This window comes from Vipera berus (assembly GCF_964194415.1).
Source record: "Vipera berus genome assembly, chromosome: 1".
Lineage (NCBI taxonomy): Eukaryota > Metazoa > Chordata > Lepidosauria > Squamata > Viperidae > Vipera > Vipera berus.
The window spans coordinates 89,898,468-89,914,988 of record NC_138202.1 but is presented as its reverse complement, the minus strand read 5'-3'; positions in this window follow the sequence as shown (position 1 = coordinate 89,914,988).

Below are 16,521 nucleotides of genomic sequence, written 5' to 3'. Positions count from 1 at the left end.
TTATTTTGTTGACTAATGATTTTTTTTTGAGAACTAAAAAGGTGAAGATTTGTGCAAGAACTATTTCTGACCACAGTCCAGTTTGGTTGGAGATTGATAAGGAGAAAAAAGACAGGCGCTCGTGGCGTGTAAATGAGAATTTGTTTAGAAATCAGAGAAACGTGGAAGAATGTAAACAGAGGATGAAGGATTTTTTTGAGATTAATATGAATAAAGGTACCTCTATGGACATGGTTTGGGATGCTAGCAAGGCCTATATGAGAGGGGTGTTGATATATATGAATAATAGACATAGACGTGCAGTGGAATCTAGAAGGAAAGAATTGGAGAATGAAATAAAGGAAAAAGAAAAGGCTTTGATTTTGAATCCAGAGGATGTGAAGCTTAAGGAGGCTATTAGACTGCTAAGAGGACAATTTGATAAATTAATGGCAGATCAAGTGGCAACCAATCTGCGGTTTGCTAGGCACAACACTTTTTGCAACGCCAATAAACCAGGCAGATGGTTAGCTTATAGACTGAGGAAAAAACAAAGGGCCTCTAATATAGACAAGATTGAGTATAAAGGTAGGGTTGTGTTTCAACAGAATCTTATTAAGGATGCTTTTGTGGATTTTTACTCGAAATTATATACTAAAGAGGAAATTAATGTAAAAGATATCGATATATATCTGGAGAATGCTAGCATCCCAGTTCTTACGCAAGTACAAAAAGAGGGGATTAATCAATTGATCACAGAAGAAGAAATTCTTACAGCAATTAAAGAACTGAAGGTGGATAAAGCGCCAGGTACGGATGGCTTGACTGCGGCCTACTATAAAAATTTACAATTTGAGATGATAAAGCCGTTAAAGGAACTGTTTCAGACAATTCAGAGGGGGGGGAAAGGTGCCACCGTCTTGGAAAACAGCTTTTATCTCTTTGATTCCGAAGGAAGACCAGGATGCTACTCAAGTTAAAAATTATAGACCGATATCGCTTTTAAATACAGATTATAAGATATTTGCTAAGGTTTTGGCTAATAGACTGATGAGGGTTCTGCAACAGGTGATTCATGGTGATCAAACGGGGTTTATTAGTGGTAGGCAAATGAAAAATAATGTGAGACATATAGTTGATGTGTTAGAGTTTTTGGAAAGGCACAACCAGATCTCTGCAGCGCTAATCTTTTTAGATGCTGAAAAGGCCTTTGATCAATTGAATTGGCATTTTTTGTTGAAAGTTTTAGATAAAATGGATTTTGGGGAAATTTTTTTACAGCCGATTAGGGCATTATATCAAAAACAATCTGCCCGCATTATAGTTAACAATAGCCTGACGGCAGTATGTAATATTGAGAAGGGCACAAGGCAAGGGTGTCCGTTATCGCCCTTGTTATTTGTGTTAACATTAGAGATACTATTGGCTAAGATTCGGAGCTCGGAAAAAATTAAGGGGATACAAGTTGGAGATCAGGATTATAGGTTGAGAGCATTTGCAGATGATCTGGTTGTTACAGTGACCCAGCCAGAGAACTCTGTTGTGGACCTGATGGAGATAATAACGCAATATGGGAAGGTTTCTGGATTTAAAGTAAATATACAGAAAACTAAAATTTTGGCTAGAAATATGACAATTTCACAGAAGGCTCTCTTAGAAGGATTAACTGGATTTGAGATTGTTAAGAGGGTTAAATATCTGGGGGTGATTTTGTCGCCCTCTAATACAAAGCTATATAAAAATAATTATGAAAAACTATGGGGGAAAATTCAAAAAGAATTGGAGAGTTGGCAAAAATTGCAATTGTCTTTGTTGGGACGGATTGCAGCAGTGAAAATGAATGTCCTGCCCAAATTTTTATTTTTATTTCAAATGATACCGATTCTTAAGAAAGATTCTAATTTGGAGGAATGGCAGCGTGGTATCAATAAATTTGTGTGGGCAGGGAAAAAGCCACGAGTTAAACTTAAGATTATGCAGGATACTCGTGAGAGAGGTGGCCTTAAATTGCCTAATTTTAAATTATATTATGAAGCTGCTGCATTAGTAGGAATAAGTGATTGGATTAATTTGACGCAATCGAGGTTATTAAATCTTGAGGGCCATGACTTGTTGTTTGGCTGGCATGCATATTTGTTGTATGATAAGAAGGTAGATACTGTGTTTAGGATGCATATTTTAAGACAGGCATTGCTGAGAGTTTGGAAGAAGTATAGACATAAGCTAAGCAGCAAGATACCATTGTGGGCAATTCCAAAACACGCAATAGAAAATATACATGCTGGTTTCAAACATGACGTGACTACGTACAAGGAAATTTTAAGTTTCGAAAGGAATGTTTGGTGTTTGAAATCATATAGCCTCTTGCGAGAAGAGAAGGTTGTTCAAATTTGGTTTCAATATATTCAACTACAGGCCAGGTGGAAAGAAGACCAGAAAAATGGATTTACAATGACTGATGAAAACTTGATAAAGCAGATTAGAAATCAGGGATCAGCACATATTAAACGGATATATCTTGCATTGATAGAGATTGACTCAGAAACAGAGCTTGTTAAGGATTGTATGATAAAATGGGCCCAAAACATCCAGGAAGTTATCTCAATGGACACGTGGGAAAAGATTTGGGTGAGAAACGTAAAATTTACTCAAGCTCAAAATCTAAGAGAGAATTTTTACAAAATGTTTTATAGATGGCATCTAGATCCTAAAAAGCTTGCAAGTATGTATCCGAATTATCAGCCTAAATGTTGGAGGTGTGGTGAGGAAGATGCAACATACTTTCACATATGGTGGACATGTAAGAAGGTTAAGGCTTTTTGGATAAAAGTCTGGTGGAATATGCAGAAGATTCTTAAACAGAGGATAAAGTTTTGTCCGCAACTTTTTCTGTTGGGAATAATTGCAGACGCTACAGTTGTGGACACCAAGCTGATGTTGAACTTAATTACGGCAGCAAGACTTTTGATAGGCCAATACTGGAAGAAAGAGGAACTGCCGACCATAGAAGAGTGGACTTTAAAGGTTTCCGACCTGGCAGAGATGGCGAAGATTTCGGCCTATTTGAAAGATCATTCGCAAGAACGTTATATTATGGAATGGAGAAAATGGATTGAGTTTATCCAGAACAAGTATAGGGTTAAGAAGTTTTATGTAGCATTCGAATAAGTCTTCTTTCGTTTTCTTTTTTCTTTTTCTATTTTAGTTTTTTATATATATTTAATAATGCTAAGGTTTGTTTTATCCTATATAAGCTAGAGAGTGATGGATTTTAGAATTTATAGTTGTTAGTATATGGTTGTTTATGATTGCTTTTTTTTTATATATACCTTGTATTTAGCTCTGGGAAGTCGGGGGGGAGGGGGGGAGGGGGGGAGGTAGGGGGGAAGGAGGGAGGGGGGGAGGTAGGGGGGAAGGAGGGAGGGGGGGAGGGGGGGGTGGCGGGGGGAGGAGGGAGGGGGAAGGGGGTTTTTTAAAGGAAAACTGTATTTTAAAACTTTTCAATAAAAAAAAAAAAAAGAAAGAACCAAACAGGAACTAAGGAGAAATTTCGTGGCAGAGAACAATTAACAATGGAACAGTTGTCTCCTGAGGTCACATTCTTCCAGGGAGTCCCAGCCAAAAGTTAACAAATCCTGGACTGGAGAAAGTGACTAAGAATACAGTTTAACAGAGGCCAAGGCTTATTTCTTCATTTAAGAAATTTCTTCATTTAAGAAATAATAATTGGATACACAGAAATGCAATAGAGAATATCTTACTTGATAATTACACCTGAGGAAAAAACTGTGACATAAGAGTTGATTACAACCACATGGGTTGTAATTAAAACTGAATATGGGTCAACAGTGTGATATGCACTCAAAAGCAACAAAGTTTTATGCTTCAGTAATGGGGGAAACTAAGGGACGCGGTGGCTCAGTGGGTTAAGACGCTGAGCTTGTCGATCAGAAGGTCGGCAGTTTGGCGGGTCAAATCCTGTGTGCCGCGTAGCAGAGTGAGCGCCTGTTACTCGTCCCAGCTTCTGCCAACCTAGCAGTTCGAAAGCACGTAAAAATGCAAGTAGAAAAATAGGGACCACTACGGTGGGAAGGTAACAGCGCTCCGTGCGCCTTTGGCGTCTAGTCATGCCGGCCACATGACCACGGAGACGTCCTCGGACAAGCGCTGGCTCTTCGGCTTTGAAACGGAGATGAGCACCGGCCCCTAGAGTCGGAAACGACTAGCACGCATGTGCGGGGGAACCTTTACCTTTACCTTTACCTTTAATGGGGGAAAAAGCGACGTGGTGGCTCAGTGGGTTAGGACACTGAGCTTGTTGATCAGAAGGTTGGCAGTTTGGCGGGTCAAATCCCGAGTGCCATGTAACAGAGTGAGCGCCTGTTACTCGTCCCAGCTTCTGCCCACCTAGCAGTTCGAAAGCACGTAAAAATGCAAGTAGAAAAATAGGGACCACTATGGTGGGAAGGTAACAGCATTCCGTGTGCCTTTGGCATCTAGTCATGCCGGCCACATGACCACAGAGATGTCCTCGGACAAGCACTGGCTCTTCGGCTTTGAAACGGAGATGAGCACTGACCCCTAGAGTCGGAAACGACTAGCACGCATGTGTGGGGGAACCTTTACCTTTTACCTTTAATGGGAAAAAGTGTCCAAACAGAATGTAACTCTACCATTTTACTCTACATTATTCAGACTCCATCTCAAATTTTATGGCCTGCTATGGATATCATACTTTAAGCATTAAGATAGACTGGAATAAGGAAAGGCAATGACTGGAGACTAGGAACTAAATCCAGTGTAGACAGACTGAAGAAAATGAGGGTGTTTAATCTTGGATGGGTTGGTAAGGAGATATACCTGAAAAGATGTTGCACAGAAAATATCCCATCTCTCTATCATTCTAGAGTGCTGGTCATGGAAGACAGATTCCTGCTGAATGTTAGGGAAAAAACTCCTGACAATCAAAACAGTTTGCCAGTGAAACCAATTACTAAGGAAAAGGGAAAGTTCCACTTCACTGGATGCATGCAAGCAGAGGCTGGAGAAACATCTGTCATGGATTTTTCATCTACTTCCTACATTGAACAGAGGATTGGACCCAGTGACCTCTTTCAGCTCTGTGATTCTACAGTCTGCAGGGTCACAGATTCTCCAGTCTTATGGTAGACCAAGTGCTGATGTGTCAAACTGAAATGTTATTGAATTTTCACATTTTCCCTGAAAGTATAAAGTATATATAAAGACATTATGTAGCTTCAGGATTTTCGTTTCTGTATCTCCCACCAAGACTAATTGTACTGTGCACAGATATTCTTGCCTTCATTATTCAATTCCTGCATAAAATGTTCCACTTCTCCTTCTGAATTTATCTAAAAGCCATTGCTAACACTCATTTTTGTGTTGGGGGTGGGGAGATGTCCTACTTTTAGTTTTGGCTCCTTTTGTCGATAATGCTGTTCTATATATATTTTATGAAGCTGGCTGCATATCAAATTGTCAGCCTGCAGCAGCATATCAAAAAAAGCAGATGATGATGTTGTCTCTCAAGCCTTCTTTTAACTTTAAGCTAGGCATCACAAAGTGCTCGGTTCATAAGACATTTTTAGATAGGGTTATGGTGATCCTGGTTTATCTCTTCCAACAGATTCAGTGTTTTACATCTGCCTTATGGTAGGAATGATTTCAAGGAATGTTTTCTACTTACAAAACTCAAAGTTTTAACCAATATTTAATTTTCTTTGGATCCAGACTATTTTCTTTGGATTATAGCAGTTTTATTTCTCTAATTATTAATTTGTGGGCAACAAATGCAAGAGAGTTTGCCAATTATGCTTTCTTGAGAGTGGAATATAAAGTTACTCCATTAGCTTTTATAGTTGAAGATGGATTTGAATCTGGGATTCCCCAGTCCAAGTCCAAGAACTTAACATAAGTATCATGCAGGGAAGCATATATGCCCTTAATAAAATAATGGGAATGTATAATATAGATGTAATTATTTGGGTCTGATTGGTTCAGTCACCATATGCTCTTTCTCTGACACTGTCCTGATTCAGATCCCAATTATGTACAAAGGCATAAATGGATCATGATTATCTTTTGGAAAGGACAAAAGATTAGAATAACATATTTTTCTCATTTTCTTTCTTCTGAAACAATAGAAAGTCTTTCTCTAAACTGAATGGATAAAAGTGGATATTCTGGGTAGTCAATGATACTGTTGCCATTTGTAATCAATTTAAGGAAGGTACTTCACCTCGAAGTGCTCCTGCTTCATTTCAGCAGATCGCTTCCTTCATATCTTATAATGCTAAAGTGGTTTATAATCAAGCACAGTTTTTACCCATTTTGGTAGTTCTTTTTCAAAGTCATTAGGTATTCAAAAGGTTCACACAGCCAGTGCTCATGTGCAATGACACCAGTGGTTCCCATCCTTATGGACAGAAAAGTTTATGAGCATTTTGTCTTGTTTTTCTACTGTTACTAATCTTCTCAGGCTGACTAGATGAATATAGTTTAATTTCCTAACATGCTAGTTACACTATACTAATTTGTTATGTGTGCATCATTCTGTGCAATTTCTATTACTTCTGTCAGACTTTATCATGTCAATTCTCCTCAATGGTAGTCAGAATAATCTGTTTTCTCCAAGATAATTTCAGCAATGTAGTCAGAAGTTCTTCACATCTCTTCATATCAGATGAGATCACTTATTAGGAATGAAACAGAACATTTTATGCATGCCAACATTTTATACATGTTCTAAAGGTAAAGGTAAAGCTTCCCCTGCACATGCGTGCTAGTCGTTTCCGACTCTAGGGGCCAGTGCTCATCTCCGTTTCAAAGCTGAAGAGCCAGCGCTTGTCCGAGGACGTCTCCGTGGTCATGTGGCCAGCATGACTAGACGCCAAAGGTGCACAGAACGCTGTTACCTTCCCACCGTAATGGTCCCTATTTTTCTACTTGCATTTTTACGTGCTTTCGAACTGCTAGGTGGGCAGAAGCTGGGACGAGTAACAGGCGTTCACTCTGCTACACAGCACTCCGGATTTGACCCGCCAAACTGCCGACCTTCTGATCGACAAGCTCAGTGTCCTAACCCACTGAGCGTCTACCAATGTACATATTGTACTCCTTTCTTATTAATGCCTCACTGATCCATACTAGTTACTTTGAAATTTCAAAAGCCTTGTTTTATTTATGAGAGAGAATGTGTATGAATGGAGTTTGTGAATTCAGTCTCAGGACTAGAAACTTCTTAGTTGAAGTTTCTAGGAATGGAAACTAATCTGGAGCTGATTGTTATCTGAGTTGTCTTGTTCTGGCTAATGATTAGAACAAAATGTTTAGATGTAGCTGTTAAGAATGAACTATAATTAAATGCTCACTTGAGAATGAGGTGCAAGAATTCAGCAGCCTGCAAATAAGAGGCTTTGAACCATTTCTTCCCATCTAATCATTATCACTGCATTATTTTCTGCTCTTTTCAGGTAAAATTGTCTCAGAGAATGAACAGACCTTAGAAGCAGCCTGGGTGGGTGAAAAAGACAGAAAACAACAAGCAAAGCCCAAGTAAAGAACTCAGAGAACAAGAGTCCTGAAAGGTCAGATTCAGATTAATGGTCCAGATAAATCTGGAACATTGACTATAATGTATAATATTATAAAAGAAAACGTCTTATGGGAAATGGCCATCCAGGTTATTTTAAATCAAACTAGGCACTAGGGATGATTAAAAATTTTAAACATAAGAAAAAAAAATACAAGCCTGGTCTTGATGTCAGTTAATACTGGGTCTTACAAAATGACATAAAACATTATAACTTCAGAAATATAAAAGGAGATCTTTGAAGAATGGAGCCAGAAATTTGTAACTATGATACAACACTATCAGTAATAATGTCTGTTTCTTTTTCAAAAAGATGTTAATGAAGGATGGCATACATGGAACAAAGATGAGGCAAAGAAAGTACCAAAACTACATATGACAACCCAAGAAAAAGATTTGGAGAAAGATACTTTACTGGATATACAAAAGAAACCTGGTAAAATTTTAAAAATAAAAAGGGAAACAAAAGTGATAAAGCTAGAAAAATGATCTGGAGAAGGTGTTTTTTTTTGTTCTACAAAATAAGGCTTATTAGACCCTTAAGTAATCTGTGCTATGAGATAAAGGCAAATTAAAGAGAAATCTAACCCTACAAAAATATTTGACTGAATTTAAGATTAGGACTGAATCATACATTTAGCTATGTTCTGGTAATATTTATCAACTTTTTGCTGACACCAAGATTCAAAAATTGGTGTTTTATACATTTGCTTATAGATAAGGGATGGGATGAAGTCAGTCCTGAAGACCTTATTGAGGGGGGGTTATTCAATTTTTGCTTTTAGGTTGGAATAAATTTTATATATTGATTTTTTTTCTTTTTGTTATATTCTTTCTTTTCTTTTTCTTCTTCTATCTTTCACTTTTTTCTTGCACTCTTATTCTTTTTTTCTGTTTTCTTTCTATAAGTGTAGTTTGTATAGGTTTTTACTATTGTAATTAAAATTCTTATAAAATTATGTTTAAAACAAAGATTTCACGGGCTGAAGCATTCATACAAATTGGCCTTCCCACATGCCGTTTTCATTCTATGTAGTGCAAGTGATTTTTTAAAAAAAATAAATTGGGCTTTTAAGTAACCACATTAAAATTTAAGCATGGCTCAGCAATGGGAACTCTCAGCTTATGTGAAAAATATTTTGGTAATGGCCATATCTTCCTGGGGAAATCCTAATATAATTTCTCCTGCTTCTCATCCAAATGTATTATATCTTTTAAGAGCTACTTAAAAATATTGTTGCCCATCTGGTATATATTATTTTCCAAGGGATCAGGTGCAACCTATCAAATGATTGCAACCAAATTATATGGATTCCCATTAGTTTCAGGCACAATGGAGACCAGTCAGAATACTACTTAGCATTGGTGCAATGCAGGGAGATAAAAATAGATGGTTCAGAGCTTACTCACTTCTCTGACCCATATTCTGTATTTTTTTTCCAAAGCTGTTGTTGATGTATACGTTAGCTGTATTGTTTCCAGATATTGTAGTAGGACATCAGAGTTATCTAAGTTCATTTATTTCGTTAATATAAACCAAAATTTTCCTTGTAGCCAGCTGAATTTAGGTAATATAGGTAAGCTGGTTACAAAATTTTCCCGACACATTGTCAAAATAATATTAAAATGTGTGCTGTCCCATTCTCACCTGGTTTCAAGTGATGTGAATTCAGTAGGAGTCAGTTCCTAGTGGAACAATATACAGTAATTCTCCTTAATGGCTTTAGAATTACTGTTCATATTTGGTGAATGTGTGGCAGCTAAAAGATTATGCTCATATGATCCCTGTTGCTTACAAGTTACCAATTCAAAAAGCAGAAAAATGTTATCTTTAGTAAATAAAGATAACTACAAAAAAAGCAGAAATCGACAAACCAGAGAAAACCAGAGACCAACAATCCACTTCTAATCCAAGTCATCCCTTTTGATCAAACAGTTGCTAATATACTGCACATATTGATAAAAAAAATATCCTTTTTGCATTAGATAAAAATACCTAATTATTTAAAGTGTGATGAACCCATTTGTGTGTCTGTGTGTGTGTGTGTTTGTGTGTGTGATCATTTAAGCAACTGCTTTGTTTTATATTTACAGCTTGAGCAACTTTTTTTCCCCTCTTTTCAGAGTTTACCACAGTAGTGTTCTTCCTCCCCACCCTTGTGTTAACCACTAGAGCTTTAACAATCTGCAGCCCATATATTGAATGGAATCACACTGAACAATTTTAATAGATTTTATATCATGAAATATATGTGACATAGGTCATTACTGTGTGCTGTGCAGGCTGCACTGAACAATTTACCATCAAATGTGTAGATTGATATGGAAGGAGAAAGCTCTAGTGATTCCCACTGAGCCTTTAACAGTCTCATTTTTCTGTGAGATTTCAGAGACAGAAACTTGGTAAATGAAATGGAAGTGACTAAGGCTGTGAATGAACTCATGCTGGGCACAGTTTGACCTTGATGCATTTTCTGCCATTTTATACAATACTCACAGACTGATCCAAGAAAGAGTTAACATACTCCAAGATTTCTTCTCCCATTGATTAGAACAGAGTTTGAATCCAAGCAGTGAAGCTTAATGGCTTGTAATGGCACTACCAATATACTTGACATTTCTCTGAGGTAGGTTTGGTTTTGTGCATCACATCTCTTATTGGCAATTTACTATAGTTCTGCACCAATTCACTACCAGTGGGTTGAGCAGATTGCATGAAAGCTAAAACTGGATAGATTATATATATAAGCTAATGTAAGAATGGCATTTCTTGAAGTGTATTCATACTGTATCAGTGGAAATGATCTGACGCCAAAACAAAGTTGCCAATGGGTAAGATAAACCAACTCATGAATGTACACCCAATCATGCATAAATTATAAAAAGGATTGTCAAATATTGCAGCTTTACTAAATTAAGATAAACCAGAAAAGAACCAGAAATCAGGAGACTCACAAGATATTTTCCTTAATCAGGATTTTGTCTGTGTTTCAAAGAATTGAGAATTCAAGGAGGGGAGCATAATCTCTTTATCATTAGTCTTCTTTATGTAGACCAGAGGTCTTCAAACTCGGCCCTTTTATGACTCATGGACTTCAACTCCCAGAATTTCTCAGCCAGGCATGCTGGCTGAGGAATTCTGGGAGTTGAAGTCCATGAGTCATAAAAGGGCCGAGTTTGAAGACCCCTGATGTAGACCAAAGCTTTGAACTACCTCTGTACATTATCGAACTAGAGGACATTTTTCTGGGGGGGAAATGTTTTTTTACAGTGAAGTTAAGAGCAAATGCAAATACATGATCATCAGAGACACTGTTGAAATGAATTATGAGTAAATTTAGTTTACACCTCTAATTATACCTCTCAATATATTTCTATTCTAGTAAATCATCCTTGCTTTGGTTATATATAATATATATGTCTATATATTAATTCATATACTGTGTTTTTCATCTTTAAAATTTTCACTTTTCTCTATCTCAGAGTCTCATACATTGCATTCAGTAAGAATCTTCTTGGTCTTCCCTTTTTTCTTTATCCATCTCCTCTATCTTTGTATATTAAGAGTTAATCCTCATTCATTCTTTTTTGTGAAGTTAGATGGGATTGCTCCTATTGTGATAGCCTTGCAGCTATGTACCATGTTTCCCCAAAAATAAGACTAGGTCTTATATTAATTTTTGCTCCAAAAGAACCATTAGGGCTTATTTTCCAGTTAGGGCTTATATTTGGGGAAATATAAGGAAATGCATCCTTCTGGCTGACAATCTTAACTAGGGCTTATTTTGGGCATGGGGCTTATACTACGAGCCTCTTGAAAAATCATGCTAGGGCTTATTTGCCAGTTGGGTCTTATTTTGGGGGAAACATGGTAGCGGCTATCCTCCCAAACTGCTTGAGGTGGTTGCTTGATTAGCAGTGGAGTTTCTTAATTATATTATACTGGATCTTCAGTTTCATCTATCTGAGTTCAAAGTAGTCATGTACCTGATCAAGTCATTGTGGACATGAAACACCATGGAACTGGTCTTGTCTTGTAGCAATAAGAACTGGAGTTGGAGGATATGTTTGTCTAGCATTTGTCCCTTGTGAATGATGGATTGAACAGTACAGATAAAGGAGAATACTTGTAGCTCAGGGTTGAAATGAGGGGTCCTTGGTGTTCTCTGAGCTTGGATGTTTTCTTGCAGAGGTTTCATTCCCCAGATGAGATGACATCATCAGTGCATTGATGATATTACCTAGCTTGGATAATGAAATGTCTGCAAGAAAACAACCAAGCTCAGAGAGCACCAAAGACTTCTCAGATTGAACAGTTTTTTCTTATTTTTTGATTGTTTTGGAGCTTTCCACATTGGCCTCATATATTAGGTTTCAGAGAGTGCTTGCAGGTGTTTCTGAGGATCTGACGCATACTGTAAATCAGAATAACAGAGTTGGAAGGGACCTTGGAGGTCTTCTAATCCAACTATCTGCCCAAGCAGGTTTCAACCAAGTGATTCAACCAAAGTCTTAGTTTTCTCTTTGAAAGAGAGGGTGGTGGGAAAAAAAAGAACTTATGATTTATGGCTTTGATGACTAGACAGAACAGATTATAGAAAGAAGAGCATTAGTTGTAATGTTAGCAACAAAGAGGTTAAAATATAATTGTATTCTAACTTCTTTGAAGAATATTGGAAGTCACTTCTTTGTATCTTTCTTCTCTTTTCTCTTTTCTTCCATTTTTTTTCTTGCATTGCTTTCTCTTTGCCTTCTTTTCCTTTCCCCCTTCCTTTATGTTTTATTACATTATTTGTATCAGTTTTTAATCTTCTTTTTAAAAAGAATTTTAATGACAATAAACTCCTTGATGGTTTATTTATGTTTTTATATAAAAATGGTTTATTATTGTTGTTTGTTTTAATTGTACATCACAGTGAATTGTTTTGAAAAGGTTCTTACATAACTTGCATCATTTAATTAAATAATCTGAGTTCATTATCAAGCTTAACTAATGTTACAAGCTGCCTGCTCCATGACATGCTTCTTCGATTTAGGGATCTGCAATGCTCTCTACATGGGGCTGCCCTTGAAAACCACCCAGAGGCTTCAGCTGGTGCAGAATGCGGCTGCACGGGTAGTGGTGGGAGCTCCCCGATACTCCCATATAACACCTCTGCTCCATGAGCTGCATTGGTTACCGGTTGCCCTCCGGGTGAGATTTAAGGTGCTGGTACTTACCTTTAAAGCCCTACATGGCTTAGGCCTGGGATACTTGCAGGACCATCTGCTACCGGGAACGAATTCCCATCACCCAGTACGCTCACACAGAGAAGGCCTCCTCAGGGTACCGTCAGCTAGACAATGTCGGCTGGCGAACCCCAGGGGAAGGGCCTTCTCTGTGGGAGCACCAGTCCTATGGAATCAGCTCCCCCCTGAGCTTCGGATGGCCCAATATCTCCAATCCTTTTGCCGCGGCCTCAAAACACTCCTTTTCCACCTGGCTGACCTGGACTGACAGTCATTTTAATTATGTTTACAATTTTTAATTTATTTTTAATTTTTTAATTTTAATTTATTGCACAGAGGACTTTAATTTTAATTTTATCTTAATTTCTGTACTTATTATATGTTATTGTTGTTAGCCGCCCTGAGTCCTTCGGGAGATAGGGTGGGATATAAGTCCAATTAATAAATAAATAAATAAATCTGCATTGATTGAACTTGATCAGCAATTGACAAAATCCTTGACATTTGAATTTCGAAGGCTAGAGCTTTCTTTCATTACCATTGTTCCTGTGATCAAGCAATATGTCTTGGTTGGTGCAGGGAGGCTGTAGTTTAGTAGGTCAGGGAGACGAAACCTTACACATATCTGTGACTTTACACATCATTAAGTGTAGAGGGAGGTAGTGGGACAGAAAGCAGAAATGGTAAGAGTAGTCCCCATCCCACTCTGATTGTATTGCTTTTTTTTCCCACAGGAAGGTGGTGTCCAATATTTTCTATAATCTCAGCCAGAGAAAAGTAGCTGGAATAGCTTGACTAAAGTTGGTGGCATTTTGTGCAATACTACCTCCCTTAACTGGAAACACTGAATCAGCAGGTGCCTTTGATTGAATGGGAAGCACTTATGGATAAAGGTGATGGATAAAGATATATCCCAGTTAGGCAAAGTATTCCTGGAAACTGAAACTGGCTGTAGTTTCTGTTTGCAGCCATACAGCTATAACCAGGCATTTATAAAATACAGGAAAACAATGACTTACAACATCTGGTAAGTCTTTCAAAATGTCCATTCCATTCCTTCTTGTTTTGGAATAGTTCCCAAATCATAATGAATCCACCAAGTTTAGAACTGAGTTTGGGATGTGTGAAATTTGCTGGTGAATACCCTTAATATCTCAAGCTTATTGCTCAGTAACATCTAGAAAGAGACTAAATATAAGCTGTAAGTGCTGGTCTGCTCGCCATCTGCACCATAGTTATACTTGTAAATAAAGAGAAATTAAAACAGGCTTTTGAAATCTCCAGTGCAAAATCAACCTTGTTAAATGGCGCCCCTAAACTTCCAGACACTCTGTGAAGTTGATTATGGAAAACTGCATGGGATGTTTGCATGCATGGAATTAAATGAGGCTGGATAAAAGATCTGCTTTTCTAACTGTTTTCAATCAGCAAATTTCTACTTCATTCACAGCGTTTGAGTAGTCAAAGTAAATCAAGTTCATGTCTACATTACTTAATGAAGTTGGCAGAATAATCATGGCACACATACAATGACTAATAACCTACGAACTCATTTGGATTACTTTAAATGATGCTTTTCTCTTTAATGTAAAGAATTTGTGCAAAGCAATGGAAATTGGACAGATGACAAATGATAATAGGCCTTCCCTCAATATCAAATTACTTGCCTATTAGAATAGCAGCAGGGGTTACTCTGGATATAGGTACAGATTGCAACAATGGGGAAAAGAAAACATCTTTGCTTTCCTGAGAGAAACAGTGAACCCAAGTTGGACCTAAGAAAGAAAAGATGTAAAATCTACCTAAAACTATTTTTGTCCAAAAGCAAATTAACATTTTTTTCTCTCCTGCTCATAACAGTCAATTGCGACACAACCTTTCTTTATAGAGTTATTGTTAAATAGCGGGTTCTTTGGCGCAGGAATGAAGACGAGGTAGCTGAGTACAGGGAAACTCATATTTTATTTCATGCAGAATCTGTACTGGGCAAATGGCTGCAACTAGCCACAATATATAGTCTAGCCCCTAGGCGGCAGCCAATAGGTTTGAAGCAACCATTGCTGCCTAGGGATAGCCAATTGTAGCGCTGGAGACTTGTAGTCTGGGTTGCTGGAGAGCCATTAGCTGCTCCAGCCACCCACGTGGTATTACTATGAGCCCAGTACATAACAGTTATACTTCCTTGAGGCTCATGAATTAACTTTAAATGATAATTACATGGGATAGAAAGGCAGATGAACCATGAGACATATTTAGTAAACTCTTCATTGCACATATTTGGGTTTTAACTCATTCATAACCCATTCTTCTATTTCTTTATACATTCACTTTTATCAAAAACATGGGGTGGGGACTTGTTTCTGATCTGTGTATTTCCTTCCTGTAGTTTTTGCATTTGTTTAATTATTTTCAGTAAAGCTGCATATGTATTTCCTTTGGATGATACATACAGCATATAGTTATTACTAGGTATCTTAAACGTGGGAGAAAGAATCTTTTTTCATCAGAAAATGGATCTTAGTATAGCGAGAGATGATATGCTTTCTAACCACTATCGTGTTTCCCCAAAAATAAGACCCACCCAGAAAATAAGCTCTAGCCTGATTTTTTTTAGCATGCTCCTAATATAAACCCTCCCCCAAAAATAAGCCTGGGGTGGTGGTAGGTATGGCCAGCATAGGAGGTGGTGAGCATGCAGGGCCTGACGGTGTCCGGCAGCAGCCTCAGCCCACATAGCACAGGTAAGTCCAAGCACAGAGGCAGAGGTGCGGGAGAGAGGCAGGTGATCCAGATGCACTGTGCAGCTGCCTGGCTCACAGGAGGCTCACGTGGTGGTACCGGTAGCAGGCGAAAGCTGAGGCATGTGAATCCCAATGTTCTGCTTACTCCATCCCATCGTCTCTTGGCTTGCCCATGGCCATGCTGGATCACCTGCCTCCCCATGCCTCTGTCTATGCCTGCTGCTGGTGCCACTGTGCAAGCTCCCGCAAGCCTCCTGGGAGCCAGGTGGCGACACAGTGCATCCAGATCGCCTGTCTCCTCCCCTCCTCTGCCTCTGCACTCAGACTTACCTGTGCTGTGCCAGGGGGCCAGTGGGCTGCAGCTGTGCTGGACACTGTTGGGCCCCATGTAGTCTACTGTGTTTCACTTTTGGTTTGTGTTCTCTGTCACTAGGAGTGACATATGTGCTAGCTAGTGCTGCAGTTAGAATTGGGTAATTATTAGTCCACTTCAAAAGTATATAGAAAAATCCATTGTTGATGCTTGTGGTAACACAACTTAAAATCTATTTTATATTTGAAGTTCTCAGTTAATCACACTTCTTAAACCTGACTTAAGATTTATGAACTGCTAACTTTTTGACTCCCCTGTCATAACTCAGTTCTCCTGCCCCCCCATTTTAATGTCCATCTAAAAAAGAATTCTACTGCCTATACAAGTTTGATTTTATATTTCACTTTATATTAATAAAATTATTGTTTTAGGACTTTTGAAATTGTTTTTCTAAAAGATCCAGCCAGACCTATCTCTTCCCTCCTATACTAGTAATCCTCCAATTACACTAGTTCTTTTGACCTAGAGATCTTGAAAAGTGAAGTAATTAATGTGTAATGCTAGGTAGAATGAATTTTACAATCCCATTTCCATTCTAAAGTCTAGGGATCAAAAGCCCCTCTCCAAGTCCTTCATTACACTTCAAA